Source organism: Cherax quadricarinatus, chromosome 52 (genome assembly GCF_038502225.1).
Source record: "Cherax quadricarinatus isolate ZL_2023a chromosome 52, ASM3850222v1, whole genome shotgun sequence".
Lineage (NCBI taxonomy): Eukaryota > Metazoa > Arthropoda > Malacostraca > Decapoda > Parastacidae > Cherax > Cherax quadricarinatus.
In genome coordinates, this window is record NC_091343.1 from 11209827 (window position 1) to 11229235 (window position 19409).

The 19409-nt window shown below is 38.8% G+C and overlaps 1 non-coding gene across 1 annotated transcript in view; it reads left to right on the top strand.

Moving 5' to 3' along the window:
• LOC128696868 (aminopeptidase N) overlaps positions 1–12727 on the top strand; it is a 60326-nt gene extending 47599 nt beyond the window's left edge. The window contains exons 10-18 of the transcript XR_011393432.1: positions 2835–2916; positions 5231–5416; positions 5516–5852; positions 7393–7535; positions 7954–8144; positions 8266–8436; positions 8692–8835; positions 8983–9064; positions 12458–12727. This is a non-coding gene — a transcript (aminopeptidase N). The remainder of the gene's footprint in view (positions 1–2834; positions 2917–5230; positions 5417–5515; positions 5853–7392; positions 7536–7953; positions 8145–8265; positions 8437–8691; positions 8836–8982; positions 9065–12457) is intronic.
• The last annotated feature ends 6682 nt before the right edge of the window (positions 12728–19409 follow it).

Consider the following 19409-nt stretch of genomic DNA (forward strand, 5'->3'; position numbering starts at 1 on the left):
AAGAAAATATGAGGCAGGCCAAAGAGGCATGGGTTCCAGTCCTTGGCTAGTGCAGTGTTGTTATTGATATATATATATATATATATATATATATATATATATATATATATATATATATATATATATATATATATATATATATATATATATATATATATATATATATATATATATATATATATATATATATATATATATATATATATTTATATATATATATATTAATAACAAAATTGTGACTAGCCGGGGAATCGAACCCGTGTTGCTTTAGCCTGCCTCATGGTATGCGAAAATTCAACGATGCTCTAACCCATGGAACCATACAATCCTACAAGAATCATGCACCATGTTGTACTGTGATCCTAGGATATTCGATGCTGTGGGTGCCTCAGAGCTAATTTCATTCTACTCCCCGCTTGGTGTACTAACCTCCACAAGCAGTACAAATAGTATTGTAACCACGAACAAGTGGTATATAATCAATAACAACACTGCGAATAGCTAGGAGATCGAGCCAATGTTGTTTTAGCCTGCCTCATGGTGAGTGAAAATTCCATGATGCTCTAACCCATGGGACCATACAATCCTACAAAAATCACGCAGTCAGCAGAGCAAATTATTGTACCGTGACCCAAGGACATACGATGGTGTGGGTACCTCAGAGTTAATTTCATTGTACTCCTCATTTGGTGTACTAGCCTCGACAAGCAGTATACATAGTATTGTAACCATGAACGAGTGGCATTTAATCAATAACAACATTGCGACTAGCCGGGGGATTGAACTCTTGCTGTTTTAGCTCATCTTATGGTGAGTGAAAATAACACGACACTTCAGCCCACGGGACTAAACAATCCTAGAAGAATCACGCACCCAGCAGAGCTAGCTGTTGTACTGTAATCCGAGGATATACGATGGTGTGGGTGCCTCAGAGCTAATTTCATTGTACTCGTCGTTTGGTGTACTAGCCTCCACAAGCAGTATACATAGTATTGTAAACACGAACAAGTGGCATTTAATTAATAACAACACTGCAACTAGCCGGGGGATCGATCCCATGCTGTTTTAGCCCTCCTCACGGTGAGCGAAAATTCAACGACGCTCTAACCCACGGGACATAAACAGTTCTAAAAGAATCACGCACCCAGCAGAGCTATGTACCTTGATCCGAGGATATACGATGGTGTGGGTGTCTCAGACCCAATTTCATTCTACTCCCCGTTTGCTGTACTAGCCTCCATAAGCAGTATATTATATAGTATATTAACCACGAACGAGTGGTATTTAATCATTAACAACACTGCGACTAGCCAGGGGATCGAACCCATGTTGTTTTAGCCTCTCTCTCTCTCTCTCTCTCTCTCTCTATATATATATATATATATATATATATATATATATATATATATATATATATATATATATATATATATATATATATATATATATATAAGAACTTTGTCCTTGGAGGCAAAGAGGGGAATGTATGAGAGTATAGTTTTACCAACGCTCTTATATAGGTGTGAAGCGTGGGTGATGAATGTTGCAGCGAGGAGAAAGCTGGAGGCAGTGGAGATGTCATGTCTGAGAGCAATGTGTGGTGTGAATATAATGCAGAGAATTCGTAGTTTGGAAGTTAGGAGGAGGTGCGGGATTACCAAAACTGTTGTCCAGAGGGCTGAGGAAGGGTTGTTGAGGTGGTTCGGACATGTGGAGAGAATGGAGCGAAAGAGAATAACTTCAAGAGTGTATCAGTCTGTAGTGGAAGGAAGGCGGGGTAAGGGTCGGCCTAGGAAAGGTTGGAGGGAGGAGGTAAAGGAGGTTTTGTGTGCGAGGGGCTTGGACTTCCAGCAGGCATGCGTGAGCGTGTTTGATAGGAGTGAATGGAGACAAATGGTTTTTAATACTTGACGTGCTGTTGGAGTGTGAGCAAAGTAACATTTATGAAGGGATTCAGGGGAACCGGCAGGCCGGACTTGAGTCCTGGAGATGGGAAGTACAGTGCCTGCACTCTGAAGGAGGGGTGTTAATGTTGCAGTTTAAAAACTGTAGTGTAAAACACCCTTCTGGCAAGACAGTGATGGAGTGAATGATGGTGAAAGTTTTTCTTTTTCGGGCCACCCTGCCTTGGTGGGAATCGGCCAGTGTGATAATAAATAAATATATATATATATATATATATATATATATATATATATATATATATATATATATATATATATATATATATATATATATATATATATATTTAAATATATATAATTGATGTATGTAAAATTAATGAAAAGAAGAGAGCAGGACAAATAACTGGAATAAAAGAAAGCAGAGTAACAAAAGTGTGAAATGAAAGTAAACTTAATTTTTAGCTTATTGGCTGATTATATTAAATTTTCTTACCAAGAACGTCGTTCTTACGGTAGTAGTCATTGTACGTTCTCTTCATCATACCAAAAAAGTAACTCCTGTCGTACACACTAAGAAGGGATTAATTTATTACAGATTTTCAACAGACTTTTTGTTACCACTACCCCAATTTTTTTGCGTTGGTCAATCATCACGTGATTTTTTCCCATATTCCAGCTATCAAGATGCAAGAAATTTATTCTAAATGACAATGTATTTGACTTTAGTTTGTAACCTAACTGAGCCCTCATTTACCAGAACCACTTAAAAAGCTTCATGTTACAGATTAATATATAACCAAGAGACTAAGAACACTCATAATGAGTGTCGTATGAAATATGTAGTCTTTGAAAATATTAGTTTTAAGTTTGTGTGTGATGTGTGTGGCGTGCTTAGCTTCTGAGAATAATACATCAATGTCCCTCACACAGGAGCATCTCTTATTCGCATGATGAACTTCTTCCTGACGGAGAAAACGTTAAGGAAGGGTCTCTCTAACTACCTCATCGGTCTGTAAGTATATATTCCTTTATGTGGATAATATATCTTGCTAAGCTATTGTCTCCAGAAGGCATTGAGGATTATTAATTTTTTTCATTGGATGGGTTGGTTAATATGATGTAAAGCTTCTTATATACACAAGAATCATGTCAATTATGCAGGTCACCTCTACACCATAAGAACATAAGAACATAAGAAAGAAGGAACACTGCAACAGGCCTACTGACCCATGCGGAGCAGGTCCATGTCCCCCCCCCGGAATAGCCCAATTACCACTCCCCGTTTAGCCCAATGACCCACCCAGTCTGGTCACCTCCACTCAAGGAAGGAGCACGGCACCAGACCCAGCAGCACAAGTTAGTCAGGTTCAACTCGCACCCACCCACACCCACTCATGTATTTATCTAACCTATTTTTAAATCTACACAAAGTTTCAGCCTGAATAACTGTACTCGGGAGTTTGTTCCACTCATCCACAACTCTATTACCAAACCAGTGCTTTCCTATATCCTTCCTTAATCTGAATTTTTCCAACTTAAAACAATTGCTGCGAGTCCTGTCTTGGCTGGAAATTTTCAGCACGCTATTTACATCCTCTTTATTTATTCCTGTTTTCCATTTATACACCTCGATCATATCCCCCCTAATTCTACGACTTTCAAGAGAGTGCAGATTCAGGGCCCTCAGTCTATCCTCATAGGGAAGATTTGTGATACATGGGATCATCTTTGTCATCCTCCTCTGTACGTTTTCCAGAGCATTTATATCCATTCTGTAATACGGTGGCCAGAACTGAGCAGCATAGTGTAAATGAGGCCTAACCAAGGTTATATAGAGTTGAAGAACAACCTGAGGACTTCTATTATTTATACTTCTAGATATGAAGCCAAGAATTCTGTTAGCTTTATTGCGAACACTAATGCACTGTTGTCTTGGTTTTAGATTACTGCTAACCAGAACTCCTAAATCCTTTTCGGAATCAGTAGTATTAAGATCTACATTATTTAGTTTATATGTGGCATGGTTATTTTCCTGTCCAATGTTTAGAACTTTGCATTTGTCTATATTAAACTGCATCTGCCACTTCTCCGACCACTGCATCAATCTATTCAAATCATCCTGGAGTGCTCTAGTGTCCTCATTAGAATGAATTGGACGGCCTATTTTGGTGTCATCAGCAAATTTGTTTATGCCGCTATTTATTCTCTCATCTATGTCGTTTATGTAAATTGTGAACAACAACGGGCCCAACACTGACCCCTGAGGAACACCGCTTGTGACGTGCCCCCATTCTGATTTCTCCCCATTTATGCAAAGTCTCCGCTGCCTATTTGTCAGCCATGCCTCTACCCAGGAAGAAATTTCTCCTATTCCGTGTGCCCTAAGTTTCCTCAATAGCCTCTGGTGTGGAACTCTATCGAAAGCCTTTAAGAAGTCCATATACACAATATCATATTCATTACCATGATCTATCTCCTCAAACACCATAGTGAAAAAAGTTAGTAAATTCGTAAGACACGAACGCTCCTTTGTAAAACCGTGTTGAGATTCGTTAATCAATCTGTGCCTATCAAGATGGCTACGAATTGCTTCGGCAATTATTGATTCCATAAATTTTCCCACTATGGAGGTAAGGCTTATTGATCTATAGTTCGAAGCCAAGGACCTGTCACCTGCCTTGTAAATAGGCAGCAAACACAAAAAGAAGAAAAACACAAACACAATAAGAAGAAAAACACAGCAAACACAAAAAGAAGAAAAAACACAATGCAAAAAGAAGAAAAACACAAAAAGAAAAACATACTGCAAATCATAATTTTCAGGAGCAAAAAAAAAGGAACTTAGTATTGACAGAATTAAATGGCACGAAGAGTCAGTTGATCACACTAAAGTATGCCAATGGTGTCAGACAGGTCTGCATCAGTATTATTATTATTATGATGGGAGATACGTTATTTATCCCTTTATCTCTGAAGGAGAGAGAAAATGACCTACCTCTGTTATCTTGTTAAATTTTCGTACTGCTTACTCTCACAGTCAGGGAGACATTTAGTATACAGTGGACCCTCAGTTTTCCAACTTAATCTGTTCCAGAAGGTTGCTCTGTATCCGAAATGCTCGAAAACCAAATTAATATTTCCCATAAGAAATAATGTAAATCTAATTAATCCGTTCCAGACACCCAAAAGTAGTCACTACATAGTTAAATTAGGAATTTTTGCACATTACATACATTCTAGCTCAGAAACATTTTCAGCAGAGAATTTAATTTTTATTCAACACTTCTATTCAGCATTGCAAAAATAATGCAGCTTGAATATTTCAGGAAATATAAAAGTGCTGAGCAAGACGATCTGTGGCAGTACCTGACAGAAGCTGCTCATGAAGATGCCACACTGCCGCCAGATATGACAGTTAAGGAAGAGTAATGGACACCTGGACGCTGCAGATGGGTTACCCTGTCATCAAGGTTGTGAGGAGCTCAGACGGCACCTCGGCAACCCTCACTTAGGTTAATAATTTACCAATGTTTTGTTGTTCAAGAGAAAAACTCATATAACATGGTAGAATGCCAAACACCAACACATAAGTAAGTTTCACATTATTACAGGAGCGATTTTTGATGGTAAAGAACGAGAACTCGTCAGACACCCATGACTACAAGTGGTGGGTTCCACTAACATACACGAGTCAAGATAACCCTAATTTCAACAACACTCAAACCAAAGTATGGATGAAGGATTCTGAGACAAAGATCACAGTCTCTTCTCTGCCAAGGAAGGACCAGTGGGTCATCTTCAACATACATGAGACAGGTTATTATAAAGTGAACTATGACGACGACAACTGGAACTTGCTCATTCAGCAACTGAACAACGACCACAAAGTTATCCATGTGATAAACCGTGCTCAGATCATCGACGACGCCATGGACCTCGCACAAGCTGGTACGTCTTTGTTTTAATGTGAGAGAATGTGCTCTTTTGCTGAAGGTCTTTTGGTTGGGTCACTGTTATGAACAGCTTCAAAGAATAGATTATTATTTTGATGCTTATTAATATGCCATATCTTTTGTTATTGTTTTTTAATGAAAAAGACATTGTTTCAGATTTTTAATAATTTGTCTTTTGGAAGTATCTGTAAAAAAAATATGTTCATCTGTTTTGAATTTGTTAGAAAAGATAACATTGCAGTTAAAGTTCCAAATAAAAAGAAAGAAGATACATTAAATAACACTAAAAACAAGAAATGTATTGCTCTACAAAGGCTATTGTTTTTTATATCATCTGAAAAATGCAACTTTCAAAATCAACTGACTCCACTTCTTTTCTTAAACCTATAATTACTCTAATAGGGGTATGTTATTATAACACCAAGTAAATGCGAAAACAAAATCAAAACGAAAATTTAAATAAAATTTTAGTTGAAACTAAAGATGCAATTTTACGTCAGTTTAATCAAATTAAAAACGTTTAGACTAGAAACAAATGATATTTACGTATTCCTAACGGGAGGTTAATGTAAAAAGGTATAACTTATCACAACTGTGGCTTGATGAGAACTCAAGCCACACCATAACAGCACATGTGTGGCTGACAGACAGTGAGACACTTAGTGTTTGTAAACTAAACTATCAGCGTATTAAACACAAGGAGATATACTTATCATGATGTATTTGCAGCGCTCTACAACCCTTACTGGTTTATAACTTAATTTCCTTATAATAATAATAATGTTAATAATAATAATAATAATACTAACAATAATAGTAATACTCTCAATGTATATTTCCTGTGGCACTTAAGTGGAAGACTCTATGCAGTCTTTTTTGGTGGGAAGAAAATCCCTCAAATTCTGTCCACTCAAGGTGCCAGCCAGAGTGCATAGTTAAACTATTTAAGCCAAATAGTTTAACTATGCACGAATATCCCAAATTGTTATGCTATACACTATAACAGGGAATTATTAAAGAAGAAAGTAATATACCTCACGTGGGTTTAACACTTTTTTGTAAGTATTAATAAAAGATTATTTTTAAATCTACAGGATTTAAAAATAATCCGATAATTTTCCACATTGTCTGCCACTTTACAGACACTAAGTAGATTGAATCATTTACAAAGAACCTCATAGATACACCAGTTTCTTATCTATCCATAGTGAAAGATGGGCTAGGTTCCACTGCTCTACTTGTTTCCTAACCCAGACCCAGAACTTGCATACCTGACTAATGCACACCTTTGTACAGTAAGAAATTCATTGCAACAACATTTATTGATAGATCCTAAAATAAAACATAATTACTAATCAAAACAAGCATATACCATTATATATGTTGTCCACAAGTCAACTAATGCCCAAACAAATTGAAAAAAAGTCATCGACATATAATTTTTATTTAACTATTACCTAATGTCAGTATCAATCTTTATTAAAATTAATGGATTTAATTTTTTTATAAATTTACTCTTAATTTTATCCTACCAGGTCAGTTATCCTATAACATAGCAATGGGCTTGAATACCTACTTGAAAAACGAGGAAGAGTACGTCCCATGGGAGTCTGCATTGTCCAACCTCAACTACATCAAGAGAATGTTTACCCGCTCAGGAAACTATGGAGCTCTTAAGGTAGTCGTTACTTCAGTTAAAATGATTGAGAAGATGGATATAAGTTATCTGTTATTTGTGTACCCACGTCACACTTCCAGCATCAACGATGGCCCTTCTGCTCCATCTTGTTGACAGAAAGGTCATTGTAATAATCTAGGATTTTCTTAGAGTTTTGTACTAATTAAACTCTTATAGAATATTGAGCTGTGAATTACTAGGAGGTCGTTCTGTTTCATAGATATGGGCAAGTGACGTAGTACACCAAATAAAGCAAAATGTACAAGGCTTATGCATGCATCTTTCAGTGTATATTTCAATCTCGATTAAAAGCTTATTCATCCATATACTTAGCATAACAATTTTCAGATAGCCTATATAAGTGAGTATCTAAGTCCGAGTTTTAAGTGCTTTTTATCTTTACCACTCGGGAGAACAGAATTACTTGCTCACCCTCCTGACTCCTCTGTACGAGTCTGTCGGCTTCCAAGACAACATGAATGACCCTCATCTGGAACAGTTCAAGCGGGTCAAGGCACTGACGTGGGCCTGCAACCTAGAGTACCAGGACTGTGTCAATAACTCTGTTTCCCTCTACCAAAAGTGGATGCAGAACCCAAGTGACCGCAGGTAACTTTTATAAACAAACTCAGATACAGTTAAAGAACTTCGTATTTTCTCCTGTAATTGCTGTTGAATGCTTGAATACATTTTATGTGGATAACAACTCTGTTTTTAATCATATACGCAGCATCGTGTCGCCCAACCTGAAGAGCACAGTGTACTGCACCGCTATTGCTGCTGGTGGTGAGAAGGAGTGGAACTTTGGCTGGAACCAGTACCTCGCCTCCAACGTCGGCTCTGAGAAATCTCTACTACTGTCTTCTCTGGGATGTACCAAGAAAGTCTGGATCCTGTCTAGGTTAATTCAACTTATTTTTTCATTACTTGAAGTGAATTTATGAAATATGTCTATTATTCATTAAAAGTTTATCAAAATTTTAAAATACAGATGTTTTAACTATAAATTAATCAAATAAAATTCCTTGTCGTAGATAGTTAAAATCGATTTTTTATATACACCTCCGTTATGATCAATTAAATTTGATTAACATAATAAAAATATTGAGTATTAATTACTATGCAGTTCAGGTGAAGAGCTAAAATATTCGCACAGGTACCTCGACATGGCTTTCACAGACGGCAGCGGTATTAGGAAACAGGATGCAGGAACAGCGTTCGAGGGTGTAGCCAGGAACAGTGTAGGACACTACCTTGCCTGGAACTATATTAGAGAGAATTGGGAGAAAATTATTGACTAGTGAGTATGAAAATCTATCTTTTTTTTTTTTTGTTAGGACGTGTATATATTTCTCCAAATGACACACGGCTTACTTTTTTTCTTTTTGTAATGGAGAACTTGAAAGAATAAAATACATCTTGCCATAACACAGACTTTAATTTTCAGCTATGGGTCCGGCCTATTTACCATCCCTCGCTTAGTTAAATCGGCTACTGAGTCCTTAAACACAGACTTGGAACTGAAGGAGGTGAGTCAACATACCTAGTTGTTGTGAGAGGTAAGATTAGTAAATTTACAAGGAGCATTGCGCCATTAATAAGCAGCCGTCGCTCCGGTTTTAATTTTAATGTTTTTGTATTGAATTGTGTTTTTATCAGAACTGGTAATCTCACCCACTCACGAAATAGACAGGATTCGAACCAATGGAAAATTTGTCCTACAACTAACAGGTCAGTATTTTAACCACTTTACCGTGTTAGTCAACGTGGTTTAGTTAGAGTACTGGCCTGCTAGTTTTAGGACTGGCGTGCTGTGGGTTCGAATCGTACCCGATCCATGAATCGTTTAAAATCGTATTATTACAATTTCTCAAGTCAGTCTCACACTCTGGGAAGCCAAGGAAGATGACCAAATCAATTAGAACACTTGGCTACCGAATTGTGAGGCTTTATAGAACGTGGTTTTACTGGAGGCATCACTTTGGTGGGATGTCCCAAGTAGTAGTACCGAGGCATTAGCCGGATTATTCTACCCTTGCTTTATATCTTGCAACATTTTCATATTTTTTTTGTGTTAGCCTTAAATATGGAGATTTTATAATGGAAGGCATTGGTTGAAGTCCCTGTAGTCATTAGTGTAGAATATATAGCCAAAACTATAACTATTATAGTGACACATTTTGAAGGTAACTGATACTTTGTACCATTTCGAGGCTGTCATATACTTAATGTTTTTCAACAGGGCATTAGGCGTCATGCTAAAGCTTCTGGTTTTGTTAACATTATTGTTACAGCGCGTGTGTAAGGAACATTTCAGAGAATACCATTAAAACTGTTATTTCACAGTTCGTTAAGCGCTAAAGTTATAATTTAACGGATATGATTAAGTCTCAACTTTTTTGTTATTTATATCCTTTGGCTTTAATACTAAAAACTCCTCATTAGCTCACAACTTAAATACCTTCTTGGCACAGTCATCATTGTTTATTAACCCCAACAAACAAATGACTGCCTTTTTTAAGAACTCGATTGTGGTTTACCTGGTATTATGGAACTGTGAACATAAAAAGACAATAGGCTGCAGCATGACAAAATGGTAGTGGGAGACATTGATAGTATGAAGGATACTGTGATGGTACGTAGAGACGTATGACAGAAAGCAACATCTAATTCTGTTAGGAATGTTTTACAATGCATTAATTAAGTTGCTAATGTTACAACGGACGTTGCCACCTTGTAGTGATGCCACATAATTCCCTCACATGGCGAGAATTATGTAAAAGATGCCATTGAAAATATTGATACATGCCATTAAATATAATGTTAGCGGAGTCTATAGGGTTAACAGCTGCTCCACCAGCCCCTGACATGGGGTGGGTATCATCACTTAACGAATCATCTTTCGTGAAAACCCGTGTCATGGGATTTTCCTTAAAGATTATATAAATCAACGATAGGTGAAAAACTGAATGCAATTAAAAATGGAGTTATCTAAAGTTATTCCTCCATCTCTCCCTCGTAAAAATCGTTATATTTATGGTAAAGATACATACAGCATAATGTTATTCTTTAATGGCAACGTTTTGCCCAAACAGTGGCAATTCTCAAATAATGGTGATAAAGCATTTGTCTCATTATAATGTCGATATTTTATCCCACTTTTCTCCAGTTGTACTTGTGTAAATATAGCGATATTATTTTACATAACTTCAGAAAAGTTAGGTTAGTGTTGGTGTAAAATAAAATTTTATTCAAAAAATTTGCATAAATATATTAAATTTTTATTTCAAGCAAACGGAGAGTGTGCAGTGGTATAACCAGACAAATAATAATCAAAACTTAACGAAGGAAGAGAGGAAGTGTGAAATTATATCGGAGTTTAGTGAAGTGAATTATTTACTCTGATGAGCGAGATATAAACTTATTTTAGATTATCATAGGCTATTCCGTGGTCATTTTTTTGTTGGTTGGGGAATAGAGTGATCAGTTTGAAATGGAGTGAGAAAAGTAAACAGTGAAGAGACAGAACATTTTGTTGGAAAAAGACATAACAAGTAAATACTACGGCATTTTACTGGAAATGTTTCAATCCTGGAATCTTGGTCAGTCCCAGTGTTCCAGGACTGAACGATCTGTTTGTATTTCGGGTCTTTTTCCAACAAAGTGGTATGTGATACCTATTGGCATGTGATACTTATTGGTATCACATACCACTTTGTAAATGTGCATCACGGCGGTAGATATGTTAAAAATATGGAACAATAAATATATGGAATAGGAAGGATAATTTTGATACAGTGGATAGGGAAGCAATGTGGCAGATGTTGAAGTGTATGGAATAGATGGCAGGTTATTTAAAGCAGTTAAGAACTTTTATATGGATAGCGAGACACAGGCTAGGATATGTAGGAGAGAGACAGAGATTATTTTTCAGCAAAAGTAGGATCTATACAGAGATGTGTGATGTCACTATTGCTGCGTAATTATTCAAAGATACTATATAGCGTTGTAAAGGAAGTAAACGCTAGGGTGTTAGGGAGACGTGTGGGATTGAAAGATAGTGAATCTGGTACGAAGTGGGAGTTACCATAGTTGCTTTTTCCTGATGACAAACAATTTTGGGAGATTCGGAAGAGAAGTAGCAAAGATTTTGGGAGGGTATGTAAAGGAATGAAATTAAAAGTAAACTTAGGAAGGAGCAATATAAAAAAAAAAAAACAGGCAATAAGAGACTGGATACCAGATTGGAGGAAAGAAGTGGACTTGTCGGCAGTTGGTTCTGTGAAGAATGTGAACCATAGATTTAACGAAGGGACAAAGGTAGGTAATGCACTGAGGTATCTGTTGAGAAAAAGAACTTTATCCATGGAGGCAAAAAAAAAAAAAATGTTCCACCAGAGTGTAGTGGTACCATCACTCTTGTGTATGTGTCAAGCACGAGTTTTGAATGATACAGCGAGAAGGCTGAAAATAGCAGAAATGTCGTGTTTGAGGGCAGTGTGTTGCGTGAATATTCTGAGTTAGGAGATTAGGAGGTGTGGAGTTACCAACAGTTTTTTTCGGAGGTCTGAGGGGTTGAGATGGTTTGGACATTAAGCGAGGATGTCATATAATAGGATGACTGTGAGGGCATAAAAATCTCAGGTGGATGGAAGAAGGGGTAAGGATCTTTCTAGAAAAGGTTGGAGATTGGGGGTAAACGAAATTTTGGATGCTAGGGACTTGGACATCGTACAGCCTTGTGCGAGCGTGTTACATAGAAATGTCGCTATGTAGAGTCAGAGTGAATGTAGCTGAGAGACGGACAGAGATGCCCGAACTGAACGCTTTTTTAGAGAATGGGGAAACTAATGGATTCAGTTAAATGTATATGGTAAATACATTGTGTAAAAGTGTGTATTAATGATATTATTTATTCCTAGGTGGAGTTGTTCAAAGAAAAGTACTCTGAAAAACTGGTAACTGCAAAACGAGCTGTTGATCAAGCCATTGAGAGAACTGCCAACAATATTGCCTGGATGAACAACAACTTCATGGTCATCGTTCAGTGGCTCAAAGACCATGGTTACTATACCCAGCTTAACAACCAGTAAAATATAATATATGCGTATATACCTGAACATATTTAGAACACTAAAATTTTGGATTTTTATTAATTTGTATTACACTGTATAAATAAATTTATATTTATACCTGCCTTTTTATTCCCATCCATTTGTATATTTGTGCAATTATTAATATATGATAAAACAATATAAATTATGAGATAGGTCACTGTAACTTGGATATGACACATGTGCCACTTCGAAAGTCACCTGCTGGTTAAAGCCTATTGGCTACACGAGGGTCGTTAAGCCTGCATACAACCGGTTCATAAGTCAGGAATATTTGAATCCCTAAAACAGTGATTAAACTTTTCAAGTGTATATACAGTAAAAGAAAAATTTGCTTTCGGGGTCTATATTCTGTGACGACATATTGTTGACAGTGGAGCACAACTTAACTACGTACGTCATTGGTCTTTTCACATAGTTCGTGTTGTTTATAATTATTATCCATTTGTATGTAATTGCATTTCGGAATTTTTAACCTTATTCGCTGCTTATACGGTGGCGTGGGCAGACGTGTGTGAGTCGCTCCTGACCAGTTACACTTGGGTAATTGGTGGTGTGATATTATGGCATCAAGTCTGTGCAGACGTGTGAACACTGTTGGAATTGAGCTGCTCCCTGGGTCCATCATCCCAGAGGTGTCGCAAGTGTTACTGCTGCAAATCATCCGAGACACATACCGGATTGCGGATGAAGAATTGTACGGCGTTGCTCTAAATGGAGCAGTTCGACTACTCGTGAAGTTGCTGTCATCACAGGTGTACGAGGCGCTTGTGGAGCGTTATCTAGGCGTAGTAATGGACTTTACTGACATTGTATGGGTACGTCTGGTAGACATATCGAAACACTACACCTGGCTTAAGTTGAGGAATGTGCCGATCGAAGTGGACGAAACGGATCTACGAAAGTATTGCGTTAAATATGTGGCGCAGCAGGGGAAAAGGGTTGATAGTGCTTATGCAGGTTTGCCAGAAGGAACGTTTTCCCTCAAGATATCTTTGCCCCACCTTGTGCCTTCTTACGTGTACCTATCTGACTTTCATAAGCAGAGAATGGTGACATACGCAGGATGGCGCCGCACATGCAGGATTTGTGGGGAGTACGACCATGTGGCAGCGGAGTGTGGACGACGAGGGTATCCCCAGGTTGTGTACAGGTCAGTCATACCGGAAAGGGGAGTGTGGTACAAGAAATGGAAGTGCATGGTGGACGTGGAAACAGTAGGTTGTGGAGTGATTAGATGACTGTCTTGAATGATACGCTGAATGGAGATCTTCCGACTGAGAAGTAGGAGGAACTTTTGGAAGTGGGGCGTGGTCAGGAGAGTGTGAAGGCGGAGGCTGAGGAAGCTGGCATCGATATGGCATTGGAAAAGGCTTTAATGAGTATGTTCCCCGAGGGGAAAACATCGGAAACATTAGTGGAGGGATTGCAAATCAAGTCGTGTGTGGAGGAAGTGGTGGAGGCAACCATTGCGCAGGGCGAGGTGAACATGGAAGTGGAGGTACATCGGGACGCTGAGTTGAATATGTGTGTCGTGGTTGATGTGGGTACAAGGAGGAGGGTGACGACGGCCTCAGATTCAGATGACGTCCTCACGCCTGCTCAAAGGCCAGGAAAAAAGGCATGGGTAGAGATGGTCAAGAGTGCAGGGAGTAGAAGGCATCATAAGCAGGGAGCTAAAGACCTAGCAGGAACGAGTCTTGGGGTGAGAGGTAGTGAGCTATACCAGTAAAGCTGCAGACACGAAAAGTAGTGTCGGGCAGCGTGGAGGACTATCTTAATTGCCAGACCTAGGTTTGGGAGGTTCATTTGTAAGTATCGTGTGGATGTGGTATTTCTACAGGAACACAACATTAATGAGGGTCGGGAGTTCGCGGTACCTGGTTATGCAGTATATGCGATACATGCTGTGTGCTTAAGAGTGGGTGTGGCCATTTTGATGAGTGAAGTAAGCCCGCTTGTATATCACGGTAGTGAAAATAAAGGTGAAGGGAGAGTAATCAGGGTGGATGGGAGCTGGTAGAATGAACCTATGTGTGTATGAGCCACCAGATGGGGATGTACGGGTTAAGAATGAATTCATTCGAGAGGAGTTATGTTCAATGAGTTATGCTCGATGAGTACCGTAACAGCGGCTTATTCAGATCATAGGGCGGTTATTGCTGAGTTAGGGTGGGAGTCTTTGGCTTTGCGACATAGAGGATATTGGAAATTAAATACAAGGGTGCTGAGTAATGAGGAGGCAGTGGAGGGGGAAGCGAGCGGGGTTCGTGGGTGGGGGTAAGTTGGTGCATTGGTGGGATGAGGTGGCTAAACCAGAGATAGGTCAGTTTTATGTGGGTGAGGGAAGAAGGGCGAATAATATGAAATCCGGGTTGGCAAATTATTTTGAGGACAGATTGAGGCAATATCATGGGCAGGGGGCTGTGACGGGGGTGTACCTTGTTGATGAAATTTAGGGATTGAAGGCACGAGTTAGGGGCATCCATAATGTGCATTTTGATGCGTTGAGGGTACAGGCTGCAGTCGAGATGTTATGGGGTGACAAGCCCTCAGCTTGTGTTTTAAGGGGGCAGCAGCAGAGGAGGAGGGCAACCAACATACTGAGCTTGAAGGTACACACACACACACACACACACACACACACACACACATATATATATATATATATATATATATATATATATATATATATATATATATATATATATATATATATATATATATATATATATATATATACATATATATATATATATATAATGTGTGTGTGTGTGTGTGTGTCGTGCCGAATATGTAAAACTGGTGTATTAGCAAGAACTCATTTAAAACTAAATCCTTTCTAAAAATATCTCTTATACGTTTAAAGCTAGATTTTTTCATTAATTATTATTATGTTGCATGGCCTCTTGGTACAGAAATTATTATTATTTTATTATCACACTGGCCGATTAACACCAAGGCAGGGTGGCCCGAAAAAAGAAAAACTTTCACCATCATTCACTCCATCACTGTCTTGCCAGAAGGGTGCTTTACACTACAGTTTTTAAACTGCAACATTAACACCCCTCCTTCAGAGTGCAGGCCCTGTACTTCCCATCTCCAGGACTCAAGTCCGGCCTGTCGGTTTCCCTGAATCCCTTCATAAATGTCACTTTGCTCACACTCCAACAGCACGTCAAGTATTAAAAACCATTTGTCTCCATTCACTCCTATCAAACACGCTCACACATGCCTGCTGGAAGTTCAAGCCCCTCGCACACAAAACCTCCTTTACCCCCTCTCTCCAACCTTTCCTAGGCCGACCCCTACCCCGGCTTCCTTCCACTACAGACTGATACACTTTTGAAGTCATTCTGTTTCGCTCCATTCTCTCTACATGTCCGAACCACCTCAACAACCCTTCCTCAGCCCTCTGGACAACAGTTTTGGTAATCCCGCACCTCCTCCTAACTTACAAACTACGAATTCTCTGCATTATATTCACACCACACATTGCCCTAAGACATGAGATCTCCACTGCCTCCAGCCTTCTCCTCGCTGCAACATTCATCACCCATGCTTCACACCCATATAAGAGCGTTGGTAAAACTATACTCTCATACATTCCCCTTTTTGCCTCCAAGGACAAAGTTCTTTGTCTCCACAGACTCCTAAGTGCACCGCTCACCCTTTTCCTCTCATTAATTCTTTGATTCACCTCATCTTTCATAGACCCATCCACTGACACGTCCACTCCCAAATATCTGAATACATTCACCTCCTCCATACTCTCTCCCTCCAATCTGATATCCAGTCTTTCATCACCTAATCTTTTTGTTATCCTCATAACCTTACTCTTTCCTGTATTCACTTTTAATTTTCTTCTTTTACATACCCTACCAAATTCATCCACCAACCTCTGCAACTTCTCTTCAGAATCTCCCAAGAGCACAGTGTCATCAGCAAAGAGTAACTGTGACAACTCCCACTTTATGTGTGATTCTTTATCTTTTAACTCAGCGCCTCTTGCCAAGAGCCTCGCATTTACTTCTCTTACAACCCCATCTATAAATATATTAAACAACCATGGTGACATCACACATCCTTGTCTTGTGATGTAGTTCAGCTGGGATTGTGAGGTCTCTGGGGAGGCCTAATTTAACCAATTATATGGTCACACCTTGCCTTGGCAAATGTCTGTAGCCACGCCCACGTCTGAGGTCTTTTGTTCTTGACGGCGTCAAATCCAGGCGTTAGGTCGTACACGTGGTTGTGGAGGGTGCTTGGACCACGATATAAGCCCAAGGAACAGCTGAGCAGAGAGATTCGAGCGGAGCTGCTGCTGGGGTGCAGAACTCCTGAGCAGAGACTTCGAGCGGAGCTGCTGCTGGGATGCAGGGCTCGGGAGAAGGCTGCTGAAGTCTCTGGAGGAGACTGTTGGAGGCATTGGGCAGAGTACTGGCTTGGCGCAGTACTCGTACTGTGTAGGTCTTCGGACCTGTGGCTTAGTTCCGGTGATGAACTGTCCTCTGAACTATATTGTAAGTTATATTCATTTTGGTCAAGTTGATTGTGTTCCCTGTCTCACTGCTTATGTGTACCACCCCATTTATCTAAACCTTAATGATGTACTCCTGTTCCCAAATATATTATGGTACAAGGACTTAATAATAAACTGTGTTTGAGTAGAATAGTAATATTCACTGCCCACCGTTATTTATTCTTTTTTCTTATATTTTATTATGTTTATATATGAGTGAAGAATGGGCGAGGCATATGTTAGTGAGTAGTGTAGAGTTAATGAGAGTGTCGTGGTGGTCACCACTGACCTGTCATTACCTACCTACCTCCGCGAATCATCTCACTCCTACCACCTCGCCTGCCTCTCCCCTGCTTACATAATCCCTTACTCCCATATTCCCCACTTATATCCTATTCAATCATTACCCCCCTACATGACAGTCTAAGGCCTACTTTTACTGGGAAATAATCTCCCTCTTTCCTACATACTCTAACTTGAGCCTCACTATCCTCGTAAAAACTCTTCACTGTTTTCAGTAACCTACCTCCTACACCATACACCTACAACATCTGCCACATTGCAACCCTAGCCACCCTGTCATACGCCTTTTCCAAATCCATAAATGCCACAAAAACCTCTTTAGCCTTATCTAAATACTGTTCACTTTCATGTTTTTCTGTAAACACCTGGTCCACACACCCCCTACCTTTCCTAAAGCCTCCTTGTTCATCTGCTATCCTATTCTCCGTCTTACTCTTAATTCTTTCAATAATAACTCTGCCATACACTTTACCAGGTATACTCAACCGACTTATCCCTCTCTAATTTTTGCACTCTCTTTTGTCCCCTTTGCCTTTATACAAAGGAACTATGCATGCCCTCTGCAAATCATTAGGTACCTTACCCTCTTCCATACGTTTATTAAATAATTGCACCAACCACTCCAAAACTATATCCCCACCTACTTTTAACATTTCTATCTTTATCCCATCAATCCCGGCTGCCTTACCCACTTTCATTCTACTTACTGCTTCACGAACTTCCCCCACACTCACAACTGGCTCTTCCTCACTCCTACAAGATGTTATTCCTCCTTGCCCTATACACGAAATCACAACTTCCCTATCTTCATCAACATTTAACAATTTCTCATATTGCCTCCATCTTCCCAATACCTCTAACTCTCCATTTAATAACTCTCCTCTCCTATTTTTAACTGACAAATCCATTCGTTCTCGAGGCTTCCTTAACTTGTTAATCTCACTCCAAAACTTTTTCTTATTTTCAACAAAATTTGTTGATAACATCTCACCCACTCTCTCATTTGCTCTCTTTTTACATTGCTTCACCACTCTCTTAACCTCTCTCTTTTTCTCCATATACTCTTAACTCCTCGCATCACTTCTACTTTGTAAAAACTTCTCATATGCTAACTTTTTCTCCCTTACTACTCTCTTTACATCATCATTCCATCAATTGCTCCTCTTCCCTCCCGCACCCACTTTCCTGTAACCACAAACTTCTGCTGAACACTCTAACACTGCATTTTTAAACCTACCCCATACCTCTTCGACCCCATTGCCTATGCTCTCATTAGCCCATCTATCCACCAATAGCTGTTTATATCTTACCCTAACTGCCTCCTCTTTTAGTTTATAAACCTTCACCTCTCTCTTCCCTGATGCTTCTGTTCCCCTTGTATCCCATCTACCTTTTACTCTCAGTGTAGCTACAACTAAAAAGTGATCTGATATATCTGTGGCCCCTCTATAAACATGTACATCCTGAAGTCTACTCAACAGTCTTTTATCTACCAATACATAATCCAACAAACTACTGTCATTTCGCCCTACATTATATCTTGTATACTTATTTATCCTCTTTTTTCATTAGTGTTGGTGTAAAAAAATTTAATTTTGCAACAAAAGCATCTTAGAAAACTTACCTAACCTTATTATAACAAGAACAATTTATTTTATCCTAACCCAACTAAATATATATTTTAGATTTGTTTATAATAATTTAATACTAAACAAACACAGTGAAATGTATTTTTTTTTCGTTAGGTTCAGAATAATTTTGACGAAATTATTGCATACACAAATTTTCGCTTGCCCAATATGGCAAGATGAGCGTTGCTATTTAAGCCAAGATCGCAAGTTCTGCCTATTCGGCACGACATATATATATATATATATATATATATATATATATATATATATATATATATATATATATATATATATATATATATAT